Here is a 26979-nt window from a genome sequence, read left to right on the forward strand (position 1 = left end):
TATCTGCCTCGAGTGGGGAACTTGTGGGGACGGTCAGGACAGCGTCGCCTTTGACGATCTGATCCATGGAAACCCACCGGTACAGCCAGGGCTTTAAAAAGTGATTGTTTAAATGAAGTTGATCTTTTTATTGCAAAAATACATCACAACACGCTTTAAGGTTGAATTTCAGCTCAGTAACCACAAACATGATTCAAATGATTCATGGGGAAGTTAATGACCAACACTGTTGTCTTTTAAATAATCTAATAAAAAGCTCATTAGTGTTGGGGAAGATACCAGTTGGGCACACCCACACAGTGATGTGTTCATTTACTGTGATGAAACTAGTCGGATTCTGTCAGACTCTGTTATTCTAAATCCGACACCAGCGGCATTTTCCCCTAATCCTGGCTTCCCAGCTGGTTCTTTCACAACCTATAACCCGGCTCAGAAATACACCTGCGACACAAGCCAGGCCGTCTCACCCGGGTAGGTAGGCAGCCCTTTGCCCTTCCTCCTTGAGACAAAGCTCCGCTTCCTGGCTGAGGACCAGCTGAGGGATCCTGGGAGTGTCCAGCAGGAATCCTACGGGGCAGTGCGGGCCACAGGCAGGAGTGAGAGGGCAGGGGGCACACAGGAAGTCCCGGTTCCTGCCTCGATGAGAGGAGGGGCATGGGACTCGAGGAAGCCAGCAAGTCTGCGCTCCTGGTTCTCCTGATCATTAGTGATTTGCTTGTGGCTCAGACCATAGCCTCTCGAAGGGAGGGTTGGTTCTGTCATCTACACGGAGCTGATGCAGCACCTGGCTGGCCACCAGGTTGCTAGGAAACGCCAATGACATAAGATGCTCCTGCATGAGTGCCCAGGAGCTGGGGTGGGTGCTGTTTGCCTCACTGGGGGCAGCACCCCATGTCCAGCCTCCTCTCCATGCAGACATGCCCCACGTGTTTATTCCCCTCAGGGATGGACACCTGGAGAAGCCATCAACAACCAATGCCGTCGGTGATGAATTCACTTAACCTCAACAAAGTTGTAAAATGATGCACGGCCACATTATAAGCTAATTACATCAAAGGAGTCATGTCTGTAAAGAGGTAGAAATGTATGCACATCGCAACATAGGTATCTAGGAATGAACATAATGGATTGTCTTAAGTTAAACAAACCAATGCTGTTTCTCTCCAGTGGTTAAAACCATGAAACATTCTCGCTCACTTAATTGCTTTGCTACATTCTTAGCAATTGCACCCGCCTGCCCCTGAAGCAGCCTTCAATTCGAAGGCGCCCTGGAAGCCGAGCCCTCTCTCTGCAGGTGAGGAGGGAGGGGACCGTCCACGTGGGGACCGTCTGTCCTGGAAGAGGACAGTTTGGTAAACGAGAAGCACCTCAAAGCAAAATGAAGTGACCTGAGAACAGAGGGCCAGACGCAGGGTCACAGGACCGGGCACTGATGAAGTAAGTCCTCACTTAGCGTCGTCGATCAGTTCTTGGAACTGTGGCGAGACGATGTACAGCAAAGCCAATTTTACTACAGGTTAACGGACATAAACTAGGGCCGAGCTCCTATGCATTCATCCACGTTATAACTAAACGAAGTTGGATGAAATGATGTTGTTTGAGGACCTGCTGTCCCGGAGACCTGGGTTGTACTTACAATGAGTGCAGACGGAGCACTTCTGTTTTCATAGCTGGGGTATTTATCAGACAAAACACGACACTCAGAGGCCGGTGGTCTTGAGCAGGGCGCTTCCACTCTCAGGATTGCCTCAGACGCAGACAGGTACATGCAGGGACAATGAGGCAAAACTCCTTCGATGCTCAGCGTCGATGATACTTGGAGTTTGCCCTGACATGGAGAGAATGTGTTGTTAGTGCAGCCAGTGGGCTGGGACACACCGGGAACACACGCTTCTAGGACCACAGGAGAGAAGGCGTGGCTTCCAAGCTGTGTGCTTTCAAAGCCAGCGCAGAAATGCTTTCAGAGTCCTCACTGCTTGAGAGAAAATTGATCTCGTCACTCCCTCTGGCAAACAGGGAAGGTGAGGAGTCTGAAGGCAGTCCGTGGAATAATGCTGAAAACCAAAGAATCACAATGAGGACCGTTTAGAGGGAAGGAGGGAAAGGGAAGGAGAATTCCATCCCAAGTCCTCAGGATGCACACGCTTCGGGAACGTCTGTTCTGCAAACCTCCGTGGACAGAAGCAAGGCTCCCAGCTGTCACTCAGCCCTGCCTGCCCGCCTCCACCCCCTTCACCCCCGTCCTCTGGCAGTGAGCACCTTCTCAGTAAGCCACTTAGGACAAGGAGGGGGGACGTGCTCTGAGCGGCGGGTCTGTGTCGATGTTGCAGGGTCCAGGGTGCTTGCAGAGATCCTGGGGAGGCCGTACCTGCTGGCCACACTGCACACAAGAGTAACAGGACCAGAAGGTGAGGAGAGGCTGTCTGCCTGGTGCTGGGGTCCGGGGGAGGGCAGGGACATGGCATGTTCCGCCCGGGCAGCACCAAAGAACTCCTGCTCGGGACCCGAATCCTACGGCAGCCCAGCCCGGCCAGTGGGCAGCGTGGCTGGGACGAAACTGCCCCAGGGCTGGGCATGGCGTCTGGTTTGCTGAGGAACAGCATCGCATTGACTACCACCGGCAGTCACGGGTAAGAGACGGACAGACAGGGCCCCTCTACGGCCGTGGACACCTCCCCAGGAGCACGGAGCCCGCCAGAGGCCAGCTGGATGGAGTCAAGGTTGCTGGTTTCCTCCCATTCGTTGCCTTTGAAGGAGCGGGTGACAGGCAAGGAGAGCCGCTTCCTGGCAGCTCGGTGTTAGTGCCCGTCTCCTGAGGAATTCCCAGCAGAAATGAAAGTAGAAAACTTAACAACTTGCAGACGTGGCATTCAAGATGCAAACTGTGAGTCATGCACTTGGAACTAATAAGCCCGCAATAAGCGTGGTCCCGGAGCCGACAGAACTGACACGGATGTGCCACAAAGCATAAAACGTCTCCTTCCGAGCCCTGCTGACAGTTCCCATAAAATGCAATATTCTCTCAAAATGCTGGCGTCAATCAAACCGCTGCCTGACACAACCTCCGTGTGAAATCTTCCCTTTTTCTGTGGGAAAAAAATCAAAGAAAACGGAAGATCCCAGAAATGCCAATTATCCTAAATATATGTGATAACTGAAATCTGAGCTCTAGCCCAGGTCATGGGCAGCCCACTGTCTGGGGAGCTCTTCCCCCGAATGCCCGCAGGAATCTCAACTGCAACACGTGAAAAACAGTCACCTCCCCGCCAATCGGATGAGCCCAGACCTCCCCTCTGAAGCATCTCCACCTCCCATGCCTTGACCTGCTCCTGACTTGGATGGTCACAGCCGCCCAGGGTGGCCCACTGGCAAACTGTTCCTGTAGGTCCTGCCCACTTTCAGTCACTCATCCCTGCCTCTCCTGGAGATGGCACCCCGTGTGTGTCTTCCCCAACCAAGCCACCCCCTCTGTGCCCATCCAAGATGACGCTCAGAACCCCTCGAGTTTCTGAGACTTCATCACCCTCATTCATGGCTGTGCCCAAGCCCTATTGTGTGCACATAGTAGGCGCTTAATAGATGCATGGTGCGAGGTGGGTTAGAAGGCTCTCTGGGCTCAGTGCATCTCATCTTCAGTTGCCCTTAGAGTTCCAGTGTCTGCAGGAAGCCGGCCAGAGAGGCCCTCCCTGCTTGGAGGGGGCCCAGCTTAACACCCCAAATCCCAAGTCAGAATGCACCCATCAGCTTGAGTGACACCGAATGCAAGGACTCCAGTATCGGCTCGGATTCTTGTTTAATCTAAATTGTCTATCTCTGTTCTATTTCTCCAGACTTTTGGTTACGAGATGACCCTGGCAAGGTTACCTCATAGGTCCCTGTAAGTCAGTGAAACTTTAAAAATCATCATTAATTACATTAATCGTCTGGTAGATAAGGCAGAATCTAATGACTACAACTTCATTGCACCTTAGTTTAGAGCGTGTGCCGCGAACAGGGCTCATCTGCATGTGCATGGGGTAGACATACATCTGTATGTGCTCAAAGAGAAAGGGAACTTGTTGTCAGGAATCTGGTGTCACCCACTTAAGCAGAGTGACTGCAGAGGCATTCTTGTGCCCATTTATATATTCAATTTCTCCAGCGCCTAATAAATCTTTTATCTTCTAGGTCAAAGGCACGGAGGGAAGGAGGGTGTGGAGTTGAGTCATGCGGACAGAGTCACGCCTGCGGAACTTTTACCGAAGCCCGTGGTAAGGCCCCCGCAGCATGACCGACCCCGGAAATGCCCAGTGCGCAGCAGGCCTGGCGACAGACCCCGATTGGTTTGCTTGTTTGTTTTTGCAGAAGCCCAGACGGACAGCCGTCAACCAAGGAAGAGAGGGCTGGCAAGTGTGGCCTCAAGTGCAGAACGGCTTGTCCAGCAATGACCGTACCATACCTTCCTGCTCCAAACCCTGCAGGTCCTGGCTGCCTGTACATGAGGGCGTGTGCACCCCAGGTCAGCCAAGCACAGCCCAGGCCCGGAAAGCAAGGTGAGCGGTGCCAAGGTGCAGTGGTGTCATGAGCAGGGGAGTCAGAGGTCAGACCTCCCGATGGGCCTGGGACAAGTCAGGAATCCCAGGGCTCTGTTCCTGGGGCTTTCACTAGACTCGCCCCCAGCCAGACGCCTCGCCTGGCTGCCTCACTCCTGCCTGTGAATCATCTCTGCTCCGTTCCCTGACTCCCCATAAATTCTCTGAGCAATCAATACTGTGAACAGCCGATAAGTGATCGATCAGTGCTGGAACCTCTGCAACTGAGGATCCGACTCAATAGAATTCTTACCAGAAGCATTCGCAGGAAACAAATCTGGCGAGCAGGTGGGTGGCTTCTAATTATGATGGGAAACTTAAAAATAAAACGAGTTCAAGCTGAAATTCTTCAGCCTAAGATACGATCAAGGAACTGGGAGAATCTGGCTGCCTTAAACGAACCCCTCGTTTCTCATAGCCAGAAGTCCATGCCAAGTCTGGCTCCAGGGCTGTTCAATCATAACACATGTTGGCTGTTATATTTGTGGCCTCTGCAGATCTCTGCAGTGAGAAGCAGAGAGGGAGGGAGAGGGGATGAACAATTAGAGGAGGGGTGTTTGGAAGGATCACGGTGAGTCCAGGGCCCCTCACAAACCACCAGCCACTTCTACCCTGCTGCACTGCTCCTGCAAGGGACCTGGACCGGCCTCACCAGGTAGGGACCCTGCGCAGGAGGCCCACGTGCTCACACAACCCCCTCCCTTCCATTATAACAGACACTTCATGACCAGGAAGCTAATTGTAACATCCAACCCAAGCAAAGACACCCCCACAGAAAGAATCCTAAGACCTACTCACTAATGTAAGCAAGTGAAGAATGCATGTGGGGATGGATTCGAGGGTGCTGGGCCTGTGAGGGAGGGCACCGCCCAGATAAAGTCTAACTTATGAAAATTGGGTACGTGCAGCGATTCCGGATCCACGGCGCCAACGTGGTCACCTGGGAGGGCTTAGCTGATCCCAGCAGTCGGCTCTAGCTGGGCTCTGTGGTAGTTTATCCTGCATGGGGTTGAGACGCCAGGAATTCTGTGGTTCCATGAAGAGCAGGAGCTCAGAGACTCAGCAAGCTGGGACTGTTGGGTCCAATCCAGGCTCATAGTTGCCCACGTCAGATTCAACCCCAGCAGGCTCTATCCAGAGGACGTGTGAGCTGGCATTTCCAGAAGGCCACTGTCACAGCTTGGAAGCCATAGAGCTGTGTTCCCAGGAGAGGCAGCTGGACAGGTTAGCAGAAGTCCCTCTACAGTCACCACGGCTACCCTGGGCCTCCGATGCTGGGGACCGGATGCTGGAACCTCTCCCACGAATGCTGCTCACATTTGCCTCCAAGAATCATGGGGTGTGTCTGGCTGTAGCCTCTCCCTCACATAGATTTGTCTTTCCAGATCCTAGGGACAAGAAGGCTCCCTCTGAGGGTTAAGTATGTGCTAAAGGAACCAACCTGCATGTCCTGCAAAGGACATTTTAAAATCCGTCCTAAGATTGATCGTCGGCCTGTGCCTAGCAGAGCAGGGCCTGCCATGTCTGTGTTGGCTCACTGATTTATTCAACAAAGATTTGGAGTCACTGGGCTGGAAGCTGGACACAAAGAGGGCAGAGCCCCGGGTTTGCGGGAAGATCTCTCCCCACACACGGGAGTCTGGTCACTGGGGTTGGACGCTGTCCACATGTTGTCTGTGTTCAGATGACGTTACGGGGGTCTTGTTTGTCTTGGCCCATTGTGGTCACAGGGGGCCTTGTGCTGGGACAGGGGGGCACCAGGCCAGCTCCAACGTCCCAGGGCTGCTTTCCTCTCTCCCGGACCCTCACGCGTCTTCAACATGCCAAGGAACTGAAACATGTTCCTGAGGCGCATCCTCCGTCCACATCAGCATGATGGAAATGAACGCCTTGCTTTTTACCATAAAAAACACCGTTCCTCTGCCCAAGCCGGGTGTTCATTCGAGTTGCTATGTCTTCGGAGATCACTGAGTGTTTATGAGTAGGTTGTGAAACCGTGCGATCCTTCAGCTGATGTTGGCTGTTTTAAAAACAGACTCATTTTGCATGTGGAAGTAAGAAAATGTTACAGTATAGACAGACATTAAGCAGAGTTCTTTACCTTAAATCTGAGATGGGGGTTGGGAGGGACTTCATTTAAAAAAAAAAAAAGGATTGTCTTATTCTAAACAGCTGCTGAGGTGCACGGTGGCATAATCGCTATGATCCAATAAAAAAAGGCTCATCTAAATTGCAGACGGTAATAAAATTGAGACTCCACAGATAACTTTTTGCTGCAAATGTATAGAATAAATGATCTCGTAATATGATAAAGTCGCCGGTCCTCTCTGTTTGCAGTTCATATTAAAACTTCACTTGCGATGTGACTGTCAGGCAGGTTTCCCAAAACGTCCCCGCGGGACAGTGAAATTGAATAACCTGGATCATCTACCAGAAATAATAAAAAAAAGGAACACATTCTATGTCATCAATAAAGTCCCGAAACTTTGTATTCGAGAATGAATTATTCATTAAAAGTTTTCGGAAAAGTCCTGGTGTTGCAAAACCAAGTTTTTGAACGATGAAAGGAGTGGTATTTTTAAAAATAAACTAGGATGGGTGCATCCTTTCTTAGAACGAACTGTGCAGTTAGAGCAATGAAGTCAGGGTCACAGGAACAACCCCACTGGGAGAATGTCCTTATGGCCCCTCCCAGGGAGGCTGCCCCCTTGCCTGGGCCTTGGAGACAGGACCTGCCCTCCCCAGACCCAGGCTGGTGCACATAGAAACAGTCTTAGGAGCTGGGGACCCGGATTAGGTCAATGGGGAAAACTTACAAAGTAGCCGGTGGAGCGTTAACAAATGTAGATACATTTTTCTACAGAGAGACATTTGAAACAAGACATTTCTTCCTGCACGGAGCCCACCTCACTGGCAGCAGTTTAACAGTACCTCCTACTTACCAACTCACCCCCACCATCACACGGTTTATCTCCTTCTGCTGGTTTGCTATTTATTTTAACAATGTTTCACAGCACAAGCAATTCAAAGATACTGTGATCTCCCCCCAAATCAGAAAATAAATAGATCAATAAAATAAATGACCCAAGGTCCGCTCTCTGGAGATGACCATGGCAGTGTGTGTGTCACCTTCCCATTGAACTACCAATGTTCATTGTTGAGGGTTCGGTGTTAAATTTCCTTCCAGTCTGTATGCTCCGATTCTTCACCCAGAGCGCCCTGAGCTCATGAACAGACGGGAAAGCTGGCGGGACCAGAGGCCGGGTCCAGCCCGGGCAGCCCAGCTGTCCCCCTGGGCTTTGCTGATGGCCAACGGCCGCATGACTGTGCGCATGCATAAAGGGGCAGGAGGGACACTGCCACAAAGGGAAGAAACATAAATATTCAAACTGCAAGGCCCCAGGCAGCGCCCATCAGGTGCAAGGAAATGTCCTCTGATACCTGCTCATGGTGTGGGGTCGCTTTGTGCTTCACCTTTACCTGTGCACACAATGCCGCAGCTAACGGTTCTCGAACGCTCTATTCTTAGCCATGACGTGCCATTTCGTGTCATCTTGGGAATAACGCCACAAGGCAGGGGCCTTGTCGTTCCCATTTCAGAGATGAGAACACTGGACACAGAGCAATGTGCCCCTTTGCCGAGACCACCCACCGGTGACCGTGCGGTGGGTGTACACGAGCCTCGGCTCCCCCCAGACCACCACGTCCTAGAGCCCTTGGCTTCCAGCGTGCCCAGCATCCGTACCGTCACGAAAAGCACCTGTTTGTATTCTTCTTGCTTTGGTGCCTTCATGTTTCTGCTCTTTAAATATTTAATCAATCCAGAGCTGACTTTGTTTTTGCAGTTTGAAGAACTGAATGTACCTTTTTCTCCACAAATGTAAGTAGTTGTCCCGCTACCTTTGAGCCAACAACCCAGCCTTTCTATGTCTAATTTAAGAGCCACCTGTAGCCTCTACAACGATGCCGTCTGCAGGCTCCGTGCACGTCTTGTCTCTCGGGTTTTCCATTCTCTACCCGCCTAAGTCACACTCCACTCTCTTCTGTCTCCTGAACACTTTCGTATCTGCCAGGGCAGCTTCCCCTGAACGCCATGAAAACCCGGGCCCGCTCTGTTCGCTCGCTCATCTTGACAACCTTCTGAGCCGTCGGCTGTTTTGACTGGGATTTCACTTTCAGATTAATTAGGAGGAAATGGCATGTTTAGAATATTGAGCTATTAATCCCTCCATTTGTTCGTCTTAGTTTATATCTTTCAGTAAAATAATACAGATGGCTTCCTATGAGATTGCATGGGCTGGAGTTGAATGTATGTCCGGTTGCTGTTATGAAGTCGCTTTGTTCATTGCGCCTTCTGACTGCTGCTAGTGTTTGGCAGGGACAGGCCTGGTGGCTTGGGTGTGGCCTCTAGCAGCCACCCTCGTGTTCATTCCCATCGGTTTTCAGATGATGCGTTTAGGCTCCTCAGGCGGATGCATAGGACGTGTGTGTGGCGGACACTTACCTGCATTTTCCAGGGTGCTTTTATAAGCACTCTTCTCCGAACAATTAATGTGACCAGGATCCTTCCCGGCCCACCTCCAGGCACATCCCAGTGAGGGCCTGGGAGCGGCTCTGTGCAGGTCCCAGGAGGAGGGCGGCAGGGGTGGGAGGGGGGGAGAATGTCAACAGAGCAGCGGTGACAGATTTGAATCTGCTTGGATTTGCAAGTGATTGAGAGGCTTCCGGCCTCAGTTAAAAACCAGGAGCAGCTTTGGCACAAAGAAACAAAGATTTTACTTTCCTGAGCCTATGCAGAGCCCCGAAGGGGAAAAATCACACCAATCACAACAGGGATTTATCACAGAAAGTTCCATCGTGTTTCCTGTAAGCCTCGTCATTTATGAAAGTGGCAGGTTATTAAGTTTTTCCGAGTCCAACTTTCTCCAGCACCCGATTCTTCTGGATCCAAAAGCAGAGGGAGCCGCTGGGGTGCAGGAAGTGGGGTCCCGGGCTGAGCTCCATCAGGGGACTGTGGCCTTTCGGGGTTCCCAGCAGATGAAGGGAGAGCGAAAAGACAAGGACTGAGGACAAGGACGGAGGACAGAGCAGGTCAAAGTGAGGCCTGGCTGAGGTCCCCGAGCTGCGCTGGGGGAGGCACCGCAGTCCTGGCCACGAGAATAGCGATGAAGCCCAGGACGACATGGGCGCCGTGCTCGCACAGGGCCACCATCCTCGTAGGTGCGACTCCTCGGCGGGGCTCCTCCACAACCGTCTCGAGTGGGTGTGAATGGGCGCTGTGGAAGCAGGTCTCACAACTCAGACTGGGAGACATCTGTGTGCTTGCACCTGTCGCTGCTGGCTTCGCCCCCACTGCTGGCAACAGCATCTGTCCATGTGGTCGCAAGTGAGACCCAAACACGACTTCTTATGTGAATGGGGCTCAAGCCCACAATGTGGGCTGTGGAAACAGGGAGCCTCCCTTATCGTACATCCCATCTGGCCATTTACGTCACTTACGAAAATCTAGCTCACACGCCGTCGAAGCTGCGATGCCCGCCTGCCGGCTGCTGAACGTGATGGCTGTCAAAGCAAGCCCGCATCCCACGGCTCCCGCGGCTGAGCGCCTGTCGGGTTAACTGCCTTTGTGACTGGACGTGGAGGGTGGGAGAGCCGACTTTCTCCTCCTCGCTGCAGAGCGGAGTGTGTTTTATCCTGAGTGCTCTGAGAACAGCCTTCTGAATTGCTGCTTCTATTTCCTTAAATGACATACAGTAAATCTTATTACATTGGACTTCTCGGCTGTGCCCCAGATTTCATTGAATGTCGGCTTCATTCAATTTGCATAAATACAGGCAGTTCCGTCTCCCCAGCTGCTCAGCCTGGGACGCAGTCCCCCTCCCTTCACCAGAAGTGAGCTGTGGGGCACGGCCTTGGGGACGAGCAGGGCCCACCCGTTCCCCTGTCATGGCCACGGTTCCCACCACCAGTGCTTTTCTGGGTACAGGGCGGGCCTTGTTTGCCCAAACCCGGCAGAGCTAATAAGAATAGGGGCCCTGGAGCGCCCAGACACCTGGGCAGTGAACATCACTGACATTATCCCGGTGTGGAGGTGAGGGTGTTTCTGGATGGATGAACATTTGAGTCGAGAGACTGAATGAAGCAGATTGTCCTTCTTGATGTGGGTGGGCCTCACCCGTTCCCTTGAAGGTCCGAAGAGAACAAGGCTGATCCTGCACACGTGAGAGGGAACTTCCTTCTGCCTGCCTGTCTTCCAGCGGCGACACCAGTTCCTTCTCCTGCCTTTGGACCTGAGCTGGTACACCAGCTATTCCTGAGTCTCCAGTCTGCTGACTCACCTGCAGATTGTGGGACGTGTCAGCCACCATAATTACGTGAGCCAGTTCATGATAAGTCTCCTTACACACACACACACACACACCCCAAGGGTCTGGAGAACCTGACTAACGGGGGGAATGGAAGGTTCTGTGTTGAGGTTGCTGAGATGGTGGATATATGTGTGGCTGGTGCTAAACTTTTCCATGAAGAGGGAGTGACGGGTGGCGGGTGCCCACAGGTGGGGGCGGTACAGCAGTACGACAGGTGCGTCAGTGGATGGCAGGGGGTTTGAAGGATGCAGGTTCTAGCAGGAAGCGAGATGGTCTGGAAGGGCTCCTGAGTCATGAGCACCTCTGGGTCTGCGTGGTGTGAGCAGGCGGGGCACAGTGACCACGAAGCCAGCCTGGTATCAGCAGGAGCAGAAAAGAGAGACAGGCCCAGAGTGTCCTAGGGAGTGTCCAGTGGGAGGGTGTGGGGATGGGACAAAGGGACCCCAAGTCAGGTCTGGGGTGAACACAGAAGGGTATGGGATGCTGGGACCCAGCCCACCAGGGGACATCCACACACACCAACAAAGTTGATGCTCTTTCCAAGACTGAATTTAAGACCCGTTCTTTAAGTTTCCAATTCCATTCAATTGAATGTCTGCTAAATTGAGAGCCTAGCACATTGTAATAGGATGTAATTGCCTATTTACACATATATTTATATAAAGAGATTATCACGTCAAAATCATGACTTTGAAAAACAAAGTTTATGCTCTCAAAGCTGCTTCTACAACTCCATGATGAAATTGCATCCTTTTATTTCCTGCAGGCCTTTCTCGTGCTGAACTTAAGAAACCCCGGGTGTTTAATAAAATGTATCTGAACCCCCGGTATTCCATTATGTGAAATGGGTTTCTAGCTGCCTATGTTAATTATAGAAATGACACCATTAAGTGGATGTCTTTTGAGCAAATCCAACTGTATTACCTGCAGCTAACCCCACAGAGTAATGGCCAGATTTTGTTATTGTATACAAAAGGTCATAGTTCAAACTCATTCAGATGCCAATTATGCACCTGTTTGGCTCATTTCTAGTAATTTCATGTAGCGGAAGATTTGTTATTCTTCATTTATAACCTATTAAACCTGGTAAAACTGAAATGTGGGCTCCCTGGGTCATAAATGAATAGAAGCCACTCTCAGACAAATGAAATGCTCAGAATAGAATGTTTACAGCACGTTGTTGAGAGGTCTTCATGAAATTGCTTAAGCTGCAATCTCCGTGCATGGTAATGGAGCATGTGGAGCCCACCTGAGTATGCGCTCTGAAAACCCTCGCTCTGGACAGCAGGCACTGAACGGGGTTTCCACCCCAACTCTGAGGGGCTGCAGCAGGCAGACGCCCCTTCGTCTCGATGGGGTGCAGACAGAGCTTATCCACGTGATCTGAAGGCAGGAAGCAGCTGCATTTGACGAAGCTCACTATGCCTCCCGACCGGCAGCCTGAGGCAGCTGGACCCTGCGGGAAGCAGAGGCCTGCCCGGTGTGTTTGTGGCACTTTAATTGCAGGTGGGACTGCAAGTGGGGTCCTTTCTCCTCCCCCAGAATTTGTTGACATCTTAGCTCATTTATCTACTCACTTCTATTTTTCTTAACTTGTAAGGGTTCACTTAGTGTAATCTCAACTCTGTCAGTTTGTGCATTGCAAACACCCTCTCCTAGTCTGTAATTATGTTATTAACTACTAGAGGCCCAGTGCACAAATTGATGCATGGGTGGGGTCCAGCCAGGCCGCCCCGATGGGGGCCCACTGGGCCAGGCCAGTGGGGGGAGGGGCCAAGGGCAGTTGGCTGGCCGGCTGGCCCCACCCCCAATTGAAGTGGGGGGGCGGGCAATCAGGAGGCCAGGCTGGCTGAGGGGAGTGGCTGATCAGGGCCCGGATCAGGCTGGTTAGCTTCTGCAGTGCGCATCATAGCCCCCGGTCGTTCTGCCATTCTGGTCACTGGGCTTTTATATATAGACAGAGATGGTTACGGTGCTTTTTCCTTTCTGTGGTTTCTCGGGGGGGGGGGGGGGGGGGGTGGTGATGAGAAGTGCAGTGAGGAGCATCCCTCACCTCCCAGATTCTTCGCGCTTTCCTTATCACGATGTCATCCACACACCCTAGCCACCCTCACCTAAAACTGAGTTTGTCCTTTTCAACAGGCAGATGTTAAGGAAGTTTTCTTCCGTCTCCAGTGAAATAGGACCTGCTTTTGCTGCAGGGGTAACCAATCTCCCAGCTCCACTCACTAAACACTCTTCTTTCCCACGGTGATTTTTAATACCAAGTTCCTGTATAATACAGGCCAGGTTCTTTCTGGGCAGTGAAGTTGGCTTCACTGGTCTGTGTATCAGTACACTTGCTCTCAATCTGATTAATTATTTTAGCTTCACAATAAACCTTGATATCTAGTTGGACAAGATAATCCATGCAATTCTTCAAAATTATCTTGGCCTTTTACTCTTCTGTATTTTAAAATATTCATAAAGAAGCAATAACAGTGCAAATTAACATATGTATGTGTGTGTGTGTGTGTGTGTGTGTGTGTGACATGATATATATATGCCAGAGGAAAAGTCTCAAGTGGGAATTCTACACATTGAATGAAGACGGGTCACTAGATGAGTTGTCAAAAGCTAGACACAGCTGAAGAAAGAATAGACACAGCTGAGAAAACCACCAAGCGTGGCACCCAGAGATAAAAAGATGGAACCTATGGAAGAAGTTAGTAGACTTTGGTCAGGACAGGACGAGATGAGCTCCATCCACTGAAGTTCCAAACAATGGAGAGAGAGAGGACAATGTAGGAGGGAGCAGCTCAGGGCAGGGTGCGGAGTGTCCCATAAAGGTTTGCTCCGTGTGGGAAGTACTTTGTGATAAGGAGACCCACCATGACCACCGCTGACCCGAACACCAGCGACGGGCGCTGCTGCCAGGACCGCCGCCCGCCCCAACCCGGTGGTCAGAAGCCCAAGCTCCTGTCCCTCAGGAGCGACCAATGCTGCTGCCACCACCAACATTCAGATGGAGGTTGGCGACTTTGGCCACGGCTGAGTCCCTCCAAATGGAGCTGTCCCAGGGCCTCTGAGGGGTGGAGCTTGGCCTGCTTTGCCATTGAGGACACGAGAGGCAGGGCCAGGGCAGGGGAGGCTCTGATCCCTAAAACCCGGGGTGGTGATGGGGGTTGGCATGATTCAGTACCGTGCGTGGATAATTTTTGAAAGTTTATGTGTCAGTTCTTCGCAGTTTTCTTTTTCATTTAATTATGAAAACATTATGTTTCTCTGAAGGAAGCCAACAGTTGGTGTTGATCTCTCAGGCGCTCCAAGTGCGGTTGGGTAAACAAGCCAGTTTTGCAGCTGCTCTGTGATTTGAATGTTTGACGATGTATGTCTTCCTGTTTGATCTGTGGCCCAGGAGGTGAGAAGTTCAGTAAGCGTGTCCCCTCCTGGTACCAAGCAGGCCGACATCCTGCACAACCTCAGGGAAGATGCCTGCCAGCTGATGTCCGGTGGGGCTGGACGATGGCCCTTTGAGCTATTTCAGTCACAGCTCTTCCTACGCCTGAAACCGCAGCCCGAGTTAGGAAGCTCTCACTCCTGGAAGGAGCTGTGTTCTGATCCAGAGAGTTTCTGATCCAAACCACGCATGTGCAAACCTCCCCACGCATGGTTTGCACACGATGAGCAGCTGGAGGCTGCAGTTTGGAAAGGACTTGGGGACACGGAGAAACCCCCCCAGGACTGATTCTTCTCCTCTTTGGTATCTGGTGCAGGACAAGCTCCTGAATATGGGCAGGACACGCGTTGTGTAGTTACACAGTCCCCTTCAAGTAGAGTTCAGGCTTGTTATTCGAAGGCAGCTTGTCTGATATGGTTCTTTGTTGCTCATTTATGAAGCCAATTATTCACCTAATTAGTACAATCCATCCACCTTCTAAATACAGGACTCCTTAAAGCAGAGACCACGAGGTGGGCTTGTCAGCCAGGCATACACGGGTCAGTGGCAGCTGACGGTCACCCTCAGGAGGCTCAGGGCCCAAAGTCCAATCCAGCCAAAGGCCAGACCCAGAGCCAGGCAGGGACCCCATTCCTGAGAAGGAACAAGGAGTGAGCAAAAAGGGGAGAAGAGGAGCCACCATGGTGCCCAGGGGAGCATCCCGGAGGGTTAGAAAAGGAACCGCAGGTAGCCCTGAGAACCTGGAGGTCCAGCCCGTGTGGTTTGGTCAGGCCACACCCGGCCTGGGAAGGCCCAGGCCAGCATGGGACGTAGGCTGCTGGGTGCCCCTCCCAACAAGAGCCCAGCGGGTGGGATTCTGGAGATGCTGGGGGCTAAGGCCTTGTGGTAACGTCCCACCGGGCACGGCTGGGAGGACGTGGTGAGTGCAGGGGTCCAGCCAACGAGGCCCATGGATCTGTCACCCGCGGTGTCACAATCCTGCAGACACGGGCACCTCCAGGCTCTGTGGCCTCGGTGGCCAGTGCCCTGCAGCTGCCAGCCTGAGCTAGGGGGCACTGCTCACAGCCCCGACACCCACCCCCTCCTCTGCCACCAGCATCCAGAGTCCAGTGTCAGAGCAAGCCCATATCATGGGGTCAGCCACCCTTCCTGGTCACACGCAGCCACACTCCTGTGACTCTGCAGCCCAAACACACTGGCGCTCCTGACCCCACCTGGGGGCAAAGCAGTGGCATCTCCAAGGCCATGGTGAGTGTTCTCAGGATGTCAGTCCTTCCGGACCCCACGTCCCCCAGCTCATGGCCATGGTAGACCCGGGTGTGACTACATAGGATGTGAACCTGGTGCTGTTCACAAATTCCCAGATCTGAGAAGCAAAGAAAAATGCCAAGGACAACACCCAGCAGATGAGCGGGGGGGAGGTGGGGAGATGCCGCAGGCCCCCCAGACTCACAGCCCTCCCACGTGTGCCTGCAGGGCAGCAGCTCATTGCTGGGTGAACCTGATATCCAGCTCCAGTGCAATAAAGCAAAGCGCTGTTCCCTCAGCCCCTTCCCCACGATGCAGCCGTTATGCCCAAATCAGTTTAAATTTGCTTTTTAATTGTGTACATTGCTTCTTATTGAAGCTTCTGACTAGAAATATGTGTCTCATTTTATTTCATGTTCTTCAATTGACCCAAACACAAAGGCATTTTTCTCAAATACTAAATGCGCATGTACCTTTTTAATTAAAGCTTTAAAAGCTCTTAATTAAAACTATAAATCACGGGCAGCAATTCCTACCTCCCATCTCGCAGGCCTCGCGGTTTCCTTCTGCGGTCACGGTGACCTGCGGGGGGAACGGAGGATGAGGGTGACTTTCACATTCAGTCGATTGCAAAGCAGCGTCTTCGTCACCTGCCAGGCATCAGGTGGCTAACGGGGCCTGGACCACGTCGTTCCCTAACTCTCGCATCTTCCCCGAGTCCTTAGGCCTCTTCCCCTGCCCCTTTGGCTGTGACACTGAGCAGCCAGCACCTGCTGGTTCACCCGGGGAAGTGGGGTCAGCTCAGGGCATGGGGGTGTGAGTGTCAGAACGAATTACCCATTGATCGATGTTTGGATACATTAACAAGCGGCTCTCACAGATTCCCACTTTTAGCAGTTTTGAGTATAATTGGTATTTGATAAATTACCTGTATTTAAAGTGTACAGTTTGGTCAGTTTTGAAAAATGTCTATATCAGTGACACCATCTCCACCATCAAGATGACAAATGTATCCAGTCCTGTCCCCAACCTCCTGCCCAGCTGATCTGCTTCCTGTCACCGGGAACCCATCTGCATTTCCTAGAGTTTCCTACAAATAGAACTACACAGCGCACTATTTTTTGACCAGCTTCTTTCACTCAGAATACTTCTTTCACTCAGAAACATGTCCCCATGCGTTGTTTTATTATCAACTAGAGGCCCGGTGCACAAAATTCATGCATGGTTACGGTCCCTAGGCCTGGCCTGTGATGAAGGCCATCTTCCCCAGCTGCCTGCAGCTGGCTCCACCCCCCTCCGCTGCCACCCACCCCCAGTTCCCCATTTGACATCGGGTGATCAGTGCCTGAGGACGGACAGAGGAAGGGACTGTGAGGTCGGCTGTTCCCGCCGCTCACAGGCCCCACCCCCATCGCGGGTGTCCATCAGGCGATCGGAGCCTGCCGGCTGGGGAAAGGCACCAAGAGGTGGTCAGTGCACCTCACAGTGACTGGTCCAGTAGTCGTTCTGGTCGTTCTGCTGTCAGGGTCAATTTGCATATTATTTTTTTATTATACAGGATAATAGTTCTTTCTTTCCTTATCTCAGAGCCCTTTACCGTTGACTAGAAACAATGATTTTCACCTGTTGAATGGGGTTTTCACCAGCAGGTGAAGTGTTTGTTTTCAAAGAAACCTGTTAGCAGTTCAAGTCCAACTCCCTGCCCGGCAGTGGTCACAGCCAGCGGGAGCCCTCCAGGCGGCCCCCAGAGCCGCTGGCCGGGAAGCGAGCACCCAGCTCCGTGGAAAAGCAGCCCCGCCAGCCGCCACTGCTGAAGTCATCAAAATCTCCCAGTTCTGTGGAGGGTGAGTCTGCATATTTTTATAGATTTCCTCAGAAGATCTATACCTATTTACACAGGCCACCAGGCTTATAACCCTGTAGAGACTAGAACCGAAAATGTCTAGAAAACATGTCCCCATGCAAGAAAAATAAGCTCTCCAAAATCGTATAGACGAAAACATGAATTTGCCCAGGAAAATAGAAACATAGGTGGTGTCTGAACTTCCCACCACTGATTATTAATAACAAGAGTTACATTTGGTGCCTTTAAATTCAAGGGAACAGCCACCACAGACCTACATGTGGTGTGGTCCCAGGTCCCGGCTCCCTCCAGCCCACACTCCTGGACACACGGGGCACTGGGAAGGGGTTTCCTGGGATCCCTCTGCCCCCACTCCTGAAAAACAAGTGACTGGGTCCGTGGTTGCCCATCTTTAGACAGAAAGTCACTGAGAGGGAACAGAAAAGGAGGAAGTTGCTGTCGCCCAGGTGCAGACACGTATCTTAGGAGCCAAGCAAAGTTTGCTCAGGGGGTCCCAGCTGATTTAGCTCAGTGGACAGAGTGTGGGCCAGCGGACTGAAGGGTCCCGGATTGGGTGCCACCTTGAGGCATGTGCAGGAGGCAACTGATCAATGTGCCTCTTTCACATTGATGTTTCTCTCTCTGTCTCTCCCCCTTCCTTCTACTCTCTAAAAATCAATGGAAAAATAGCCTCAGGTGAGGATTAACAACAACAACAAAAGTTTGCTCATGGAACCATTTTGGAACTGCAAAGGGCTAATACAATGATAGGATTTTACATAAAATTCTATCAACTGGGTAATATTTTAAATTGTATTTGGGGAGAAGAGGTTGAGTGGTAACATATGGAGACCCTTTGATCCAATTCAATGAACATTTCCTGAAGATTTCTGTATGCAGCATGATGGGGAAGTCACAGACAAGGCCTCCACCCTATCTAGAGACATTCTAGAAAGTTCAGTCCTGATGGAGCTTTTAAATCTCAATATTATGATTGCAAAGATAATACTAGTAGCTGAAAGATATTTGATCATTTCTCACATACACACACACACACACAAATGTATTCTTTAAAAAGAATGTGTGGCCCTGGCTCGGTGAATTGGCTGGAGCAGTGTCCTGTACACCAAAACGTTGCCAAGTGGATTCCCAGTCAGGGCCTAGACCCAGGTTGGGGGTTCAGCCTCTGGTCATATCTCTCTCTCTCTCTCTCTCTCTCTCTCCCTAAAAATCAATTTAAAAAATTTTAAAGAATGTGTGTGCAAATTACGTTTGTAAACATAGGGAAGCAATAAAAAAGCAAACAAAAATACTTCCTGTCCTGTCACCGAACACTAGCTGTTTATCATTCCAGAACTACATACAAGTATAAATACAGATGGAATCAGTCATCCCCCTAAATAGCAGCTTTTCTTATAAACACAGGATTGTAAATGGAAGCTGCTTTGCAGCTCCCTGGATCCGCCACCTCCCGCTACAGTAACGCTGGGAAGTGAACAGTCGCCACATCAGAGGCCTTATTCCTGGGCTCAGGGCCTGCAGGTCCCCTGAGGCTCAGCCGAGCAGGATGGGCCAGGCTGGGCAGCTGTGCATTTCTGCTCTGGCCCCAGATTACCTGGGTCTCTCTCTCATCTAGGGGCAGATCGTCAGAGCAAGGGTCACAGTCACACCAGCCACTCCAGCACCTCACAGCCTCTTCTCCTGTCTCGTCTGCTCACACTTCATTGGCCAAGGCACTTGGCCAAGCCCAACATCAGTCTCTCAAGGGCACTGCAAGGTCACATGGCAGGAGGAGAAAGTGGGAAGCAAAAACAGTGGTCCAGCCCTCACAGCTCCTCTGCCACTCTGACCTCGCCTGGAGACCATCTCCCCATGACAGTGAGAACCCCCTGCATCACCTCCCCTAGTGGCTACGAAGTGCCCTGTGCTGTGCACACACAGAACCCATTTAACTGGTCCTCCGTCACTGGGCGCTGCGGTGGCTCTTAATGCTCTGAAAGCATGAGAAACGCTGTGTGGCACATCCCTGGACAAGGCACCTTCAGGGCCTACAGGGGCTTCCTTTGGCCTGAGTGAGCGAGGGCCTCGGGTCCACCGGCATCTGACAAGCTCTCTGACAAAGCAGGGTCTGGCACTCTCAGTCCCGGCTTCCCCTCCCCACTGCCCAGAGGCCAGGTCTGCCCGGCATGCACACTGACCTGTGCAATGGTTGTCATTCTCTGCCCCCTCCCAGGAGGAAAAGCACCTCTGCTCCCCCAGCTCTGACATTCCTGGGACCATCCAAGGGGACGGGGGTGGGAATTCTTTGGAGACTCAGGCTGTGGGGACCTCAGGTGGGGCGGACTCGCAGTCTCAGGTGCCCAGAGGCGGGCAGACCTGCTGTGACAGAGCGGCCAGTGCAAACACCGCCATGGGGAGGGGACTCCCGAGCTCTGGAGGTCACACAGGGTCTCAGAAGGTCCAGGGCTCCCTCGTAACAGAGCCAGGATCTCACTTCCCTCCTCAGACCAGCCACTGTCCCTGCTTCCCTCTGGGATGTGAGTCTCACGCTCTATTTACTTACAGTCACAACTGTCCTTGCAGGTTTGTTTGGGGGAAAGCAAAGGACATTCATTATGCATGAGCTCCGGTTCGCGGGCTCCCCGGGGCTCCTCCTCTCCAGCTAGTGAGTTATGGCCGCAGCCAACCTGCTGAGAGCGAGTCCGAATGGATACCTTTTTCACCAGAATCAGTGGCCCGGTCGAGGCAGCCACGTGTGCACGGGGACATGAGGGTCCGATGCTGAAAATGGTTGTGACAGTGTGACCCTTGGTGAGACGCAGAGAGCGAGGACGATGAGGAAAGGGTCTTCCTGTAACTCCTCCCGACAAGAACTCTCCCTTTCGCCCACTAATCTCCCAGCTGCCCTTTGCTCCCTGCCAGGACACCCCTACGCCATAGGCAGTATTTTTAGATGGGTCTTCTCTCTGCTCCATTAGGTACTGTGTGGGCACTAAAATAACCACATAATGAATGACGCCCCACGTTTATCACCTGGTGGCTCCATCCTAAAAGCATCTTTCTGACAGACATGTTCCTGAGACCTAGGGTGGGGCTCACCCACCTGTTTAACCCCCTGGGTTCAGGAAGGACCGCCCCTCTCCCACCTGATTGATGGGTGGGACTGGCTGCAGGTGTGGGGGCGCCCAGGCCCATCTGGGTAGTTAAACAGTTATTTTTTTAAACCGGTTTAACTGGTGTTTTATCATGTGGTGAGAATTTACGACACCGTATTACTATGTACGCACTGTAATGAACATATATGGAAACCGCTCAGAAAGTGGCCTCCCCACACCTGAGACTGCAATTCTGCCCCATTTCGGGTCCCCACAGCCTGAGGTCTCCCAGAGCTTCCCCCGTGAGAGGTGCCCCTCACCCCACCGCCTCCTGCATCCCCTGGGCTGGGGCTCCACATCACAGTGTCCCCCAGCCCTCAGCACCTTCCCTCAGGGCCACATGCTCTCAGGCACCTCCCAGCCTCTGGCCTTTGTCTTTCACTGGGGTCTCGGGGAAGTAACTCTCAGACTCACCTGTGAATAGCCCGCACTACCCCCTGCTGGTATTTAGGGTTAAATGAAATGGGACACTTGATCTGCTTGGGGTAGCAACTGACACATTGACATTATCCACAAAACACCTGCTGTCAGTCACCATCACCCTCTTCCAGGCCACGCCTCCTTCCCCTTCCAGCAGCTCCCTGCCCTTCCTGCCCTGGGTATCAGCCCTCTCTCTGTGGGTACGCTCCCCTGCGGGAAACCGACTTCTGACCTCGGAGCAAAGTGCTGCTAAGAACTCTGAAACCCCTGGCACCTGTTTGTGGGGGATCCCATTCCAGGCTCCCCTCACTCATGATGCAGGGTCACAGCTCTACCTCATGACCTCTGACCCAAGCACTTCCCGCACACCCTCAAGCAGGGCATTGGGCCGGACGGGTGGGGCGAATCCCCAATCCCATCAAAGAGGCTTAAGAAGGTGAACTTGAGGGTTGTTTTTCATTTGTTTGTTGTGCTGAGGTTTGCACAAGAACTAGCCCATCAGCCTGGCTGGGGACCACTGACCCGCCCCCCACCCCCCTCCGCAATCAATCTTCACCTCCAGAAACTCTTGACTGAGAGCCATCAGGAGTTCGGGTTTTAAGCAATACCTCCTCATTCTCCTGCCTCCGATGAACAACCCTAATTTCTCCACCGCAGACTCGGTGATCAGGGTTTGGCTCTGCTGCGTGTCGGGTGGCGGAACGCTCTGGTTTGGTAGCACATGTGTGTGCATACATGTATGTTATATGCAGATGAATATTTATTTACTATATGGATATACCTTCTGCTTATGGGTACACACTTACAAAAGCAAAACACAGCAAATAGAAACAAAATCGATAGCAGCTGCATGCCTCAGATGGGCCACCCAACTAAACCACCACCAGGTCTCCAAGCCTCACACCAGGTTAAAAACAAACCGAACCCGAAATGCAGCTTGTGGTTCATGGGGGGACCCTGAAGACTGTCTGGGCTGCTGGGCTGTTTCTCACGTGTCCTGTGGGGCCCGCTGGCCACTTTCCACTTCGTAGTGGTTTCTCATTATTGACACTGAGATTAATTTGCCTTAAAAGTGTAAAATATTCTACTTCCAAGCAAGTCCCTGTTGATTTTTACAGTCACATTGAGTTTTGTCCACGAGCCATATTGATCTTTCATTATTTTCCTATGTTAGAAGTTACCCATAATGTCTTTATAGTTAATAAAGGGCTCCCTGAAACCCTGAATTCGCTTTATTAGTTGTCATTGCAAATTTAGGGTTGTTATTTAAATATTGTCTTACGCAAGGATTCATGCACAGAAAGAGTCAATAAATCCCACCTCGTGGCCCCACAAAGGGTGAGGGATGAGAAGGAAGCAAGGCTTCCCTGTCAGCAGGGCCGAGGGGTCTTCGAGGACCCGCCTCCCACCCCCAGGCCAGGAACCAAGAGCTGGTGGAGTGCCGTGGACGGGGCAAGCCTTCGCCCGGAGCCCCTCTTGTCTTGGCCTCACCCCGTGTGAGTTCTGAGGCAGGAGGAGGCGGGAAGTGAACTGACCAGCCTGATGGCAGCCCTGCCACACAGGATGGGGCCTGCCTAGCCCCAGGAGCAACAGCCAGGGGACAGTGACCGGAAGGACCAGCTGTTGCGTTTCAGCAATTCCATCTCACCTTGTGCGGGAGGCGCTACGTGCGGTGTCCACGTGTACAGGTGAGGAGACAGGCACAGCTGGGAAAGGAAGAAGCAGGAACTCAGGACAGGTCACCCACCGGCCACACTGCCAGTCGCCCTCCCGGGGCCATGCAGGGGCAGCCTCACCACCTCCTTCGTGCCACTTGGCCCCTGACCAGCTGTGCAACCAACGCTGGGCCAGCACCCTCCTGAGAGGCTCAGTGGCCCCCACACCCCCTGCGCCCTCCTTCAGACTTGCAAGCCCCAGAGACTCCCTCCCCAGCCCCGCACCATCCGGAGGGCCGGGCCCTCTCCTAGAGCAGCACGATTCTGGGCCCGTGGGGTGCACTCTGTATGCCCAGCTGGACTCCGCGGGAAGCCGGCTCCTCCATAGCAGTGCTTCAGCTGGTCCGTTCCTGGGGTGCACGACCTTGGACATCCTGAGACCCTGCACGCAGGGAGCTGTGAACAGCATCTTCAGCGTCTCAGCCTCAGCAAAGAGACTGCTCACAACACAGGCTCAACCAGTCCTCCTACAAATGAACAAATGAGTGGCCGACGTAGGGGTGATCACCTTGGTGTTGCCGTGCCCATGGTGCCTTGCAGCCCATGGCAAGCTGGGCCTCCCCAGCTTCTACAACCAGAGTCAGAGGAAGAATGATGCCTGGGCTACAGTTGGAAATAAAGTGGCACCTGGCTGGCATAGCTCCCTGGTTGAGGGTTGACCTATGAACCAGGAGGTCATGGCTCAATTCCTGGTCAGGGCACATGGTTTGATCCCCAGTGGGGGGTGTGCAGGAGGCAGCCGGTCAATGATTCTCATCATTTATGTTTCTATCTCTCTCTCCTTCTCCTTTCCTCTCTGAAATCAATAAAAATGTATTTTTTAAAAAGAAAGAAAAAGAAAACAAAGCAGCGCCCCTCTCACTCTGTTACAGACATCTGTGTTCCCCTCGCCTCAGGCTTCCAGGAGACACCAGGGCCAGCACCTCAAGGTCCCCTCCCCTCGCCCAGGTTCATTTTCGTCACAAATCTGCATAAATGCTGAAGCCACCGCCTGTCCTTTCTCCAGCGGCCTCACCAGACCCTCCTGCAGCTGCGCTGCCACCCACTGGCTGGCCTGTTACCAAATGAGACATAATTGAGCCCCAGTGGGCAGCGGGAGGGGCCTGGACCCCTGACGAGGAAGGGAGGGCACAGCAGACAGGGTCACACTTCCAGGCGGGCAGCAGCGAGCCAGGCTGTGCCCTCGCCAGGGGACCCGCCATCGGAGATGGGGCCGTCTCCCAGGCAACGTGTCCTGAGTATCAGGCTCTCTCCAGAAGTCAGGTTCCCCGTGGTTTTTATCACATTTTCACGGAGAACATAAACATAATTTTAGGTATTAACCATCTCTAATGTCTTTAATCCTCAGGAAGTGACAGTAAACGTCCCCTATTAACGGGCAGTTTCCTGTAAGGAGCGGATCAAACCATTCTTCTCGGGCTCTCCAAGGACCGAGGCTCACTTTCCGGGGGCATCCCGCAGCCGCCCCTTCCTTTCCAGCCGTTTAGCTGTAGCTCCTCACGTGGAGCCGTTCACATTGAGCCCGATTCCCACCCCAGCTTTGAGAGCAAGGCCCACGGTGTCTTGGCTGCTTCTTGATCGGTACATGAGCTCTAATTTCTCTGCTTGTTTAGTTCCAGATCTTGAAACTGACGTCAGAAAGCCCCAGGGACGGAGCATGTGGTGACCACACTCCAGAAGAACCGGTGGGCAGGGGGCCTGGGATGGGACCAGCAAGAAGCTGGAGGCCTCCCTGCAGATTGAGCCCACGGACAGAGGGGAGGACGCCGCTGACGCCCCAGCTGCAGCTGAGTGCCCACAATCACGGCACCCACTTGCACTGAGGACGCTGTTCTGGCTTCTCCGGGGGTCCTGACGGTGCCTCCCCCTCCACTGAGGCCTCCGCAGGGGCAGACAAGCTGCCACCAAGTAGGGAGCCTCCTGTGTCTGCACGCGGCCCCTCTGCTCCTCGCAGGACGAAGGGGCACACAGACCAGGACCTCCTACCGAAGGATGCACAGCAAATGTGATGTCCGGGGAAAGAGTCTGATCTACCAGCCACTAGCTTCAGAAACCAACCCCGGTCCTGGATAGCACAGGGGGTCTTGCCCACCTGGGTGTAGTTGCTGCCTCTGAGAAAGGCTGGCTTAAAAGTTTCTTGGTTCCGAAAAGTACTTCTCAAGAATGCAACTTCTGGACTGAAATCATGATTCGTGTAGGAGCCACGGTCCTCTGGTCACGTGGCCTTGAAGATGATTATGGACCCAGAGAGACGAAGGCGCCTCTCCCGGGGCACAAACCCAGTGAGCCAGGAAACGCCATCGGCAGATCGGCCGATGGAACAGCCAAATTCACAAGAGCTGCCACTGAGCAGCCTGTGCTCGGAAACCCCGGAATGAAGGAGGAGCGATGTGCCCAGAGTGGAGGGGGGCGGGACGGAGGACGCCCGCGCTGTAAATGCAGAGCATGACACAGCCCGTGTTTTCTACTCCCGTGCACACGGGCACCTGCTACTGGAAACCCTGCCCCAAGGGCGGGGAGTCTGAGGCCCATTCTACCCGACAGCAAGGACAGCCAGTGCTCTCTGAGCGTACGGCCCGGTGCCCAGCTCCTGTCCTTCCTCTCACGGAAGTCTCACAACAACCCTGGGTGTGGGAGGCCATGATCATGCCCATAGTACAGGCGAGGAAACTGAGGCTCCCCTAACTGAAACCAGTTGGTGAACCTGGGGTCACCAGGCTCCCCGCCCAGGAAGGGCAGGTTTGTGGGACCCCCGGGTGCACAGGAGCAGAGAGGTCTGGGGCTGGACACAGACCCCACCATTCTAGTGACACAAGGGCATTTCCCTGGAATCAGCTTACGTGACTGGAAAAACGCCTCTGCCCCACTTGGCACGTTCTCAGCACAGAGACGCCTGCTCGCTGCCACGTCGCCCTGTCCACGGTCACGGGATAATCTGTTTCTGTAGCTTTTGTACTTTTCTCCTGCAAATGCCTCCCTTTTTATGGGGCCGAACGCACTAAATGTGTACACCATCTGGAAGGTGTAATTGCTGCTCAATTACTTTCCGGTCTCTTAGGAGCAAACACGCTTTCCCCAGTGGTGGTTGTTTCCTAGGAAAATTTACTTCCCTTTTTGAATATATAATTTTCCTCAGAGTGTCCCTAAAACTCAAATTACGTTTTGCCCTTGATTATTATATCAGATGATACTGTCATTTCTGTTGCCAGGAAGAAAAAATGGCACACACCTGCGATTGGGGGAGGACGAGTCGGTGTTGGAAATACAACAGGTCAGCTTACAAATATCCTGCCCTTCCAGGGACCCGCATGCCAGGACAATGCTGGGAACCAGAAAGCGCCCTGGTGGGAGGCCAAGGAGTCCCCCCTCCCCAGTGTGGCTTGAATGTCCAAAGACAGAACCAGAGTGTAGGGCCCACTGGAGAGAGACCCAATCAGAAGGAAGGGGCCCATGTGTTTGTGATGATGCCCGAGCCGCATTCTGAGGATTAAGAAGTTGGCCTGATGTAGGAGGACAAGGAAAGCTCTTTGGGTAACAGAAATGGCGTATGCAAAGGCCCTGGGGCAGAAAAAGAAGTGATGCCCAGAAGCAGTATAAGGAGCACACAGACTAGGCAAAGCTGAGGGCAATGTGTTTACCCAAAGCAACTGGAGAGGCCGGGAAGATAGCAAAGGTATTCACTGAATGAGATCTGGACCAAGAGAAAGGTAAGAGGATTCTTGGGGAACCAGAAGGAAGGAACACGGCTTTTCAATCACACAGAATCAGGAGATGGAAGGACTTTCAGGAGAGTGGACTTCACTCCCAGGAAAATCCCACTCCAGGCACCTCTCGAAGTCAGTGGTTCTTGAGAGCGAGTTCAAGAGGGGCCAGGCCTGGGCCATTTACCACTGCAGCTGAGGATGTGCTTGGAGCCAGAAACACCTGATGGTCCCCAGAAATAAGAGAAGGTTCTGGAAATAGCATGTTAAGGTTTCCCATGAAACAGCAAAGTATGTTTAAGTTTTTTGTTAAATTAATTGTTTTGAATTGTGAGATGACAATGACTTGACTGATGTTTTGCAAAGGAACGGGGGAAAAGGGAGGGGGGCTTGCAATTAAGTCGCCCAAGAGCTGTGGCCCTAACTTCCTAATGAGGCGAGACACCGCGGCTGGCTGCTGTTGCTACTCCAGAGGGTTTTCTCTTCGCTGGAGATAAAAGTCCTCCAAAATCCCTTTGG

General features: G+C 52.6%; 1 long non-coding RNA gene across 1 annotated transcript in view; it reads right to left on the reverse strand.

The window, feature by feature from the left end:
- Window positions 1-1642: 1642 nt before the first annotated feature.
- The window catches only part of LOC139021407 (uncharacterized), a 30530-nt gene continuing 5193 nt past the window's right edge, over window positions 1643-26979 (reverse strand). The window contains exons 2-3 of the long non-coding RNA XR_011473502.1: window positions 16163-16208; window positions 1643-1828 (exon numbers count right to left, since the gene is read on the reverse strand). This is a non-coding gene — a long non-coding RNA (uncharacterized lncRNA). The remainder of the gene's footprint in view (window positions 1829-16162; window positions 16209-26979) is intronic.

Source organism: Myotis yumanensis, unplaced genomic scaffold (assembly GCF_028538775.1).
Source record: "Myotis yumanensis isolate MYYU_CA2020_CCGP unplaced genomic scaffold, mMyoYum1.0.hap1 SCAF_13, whole genome shotgun sequence".
In the NCBI taxonomy this organism is placed as follows: Eukaryota; Metazoa; Chordata; class Mammalia; order Chiroptera; family Vespertilionidae; genus Myotis; species Myotis yumanensis.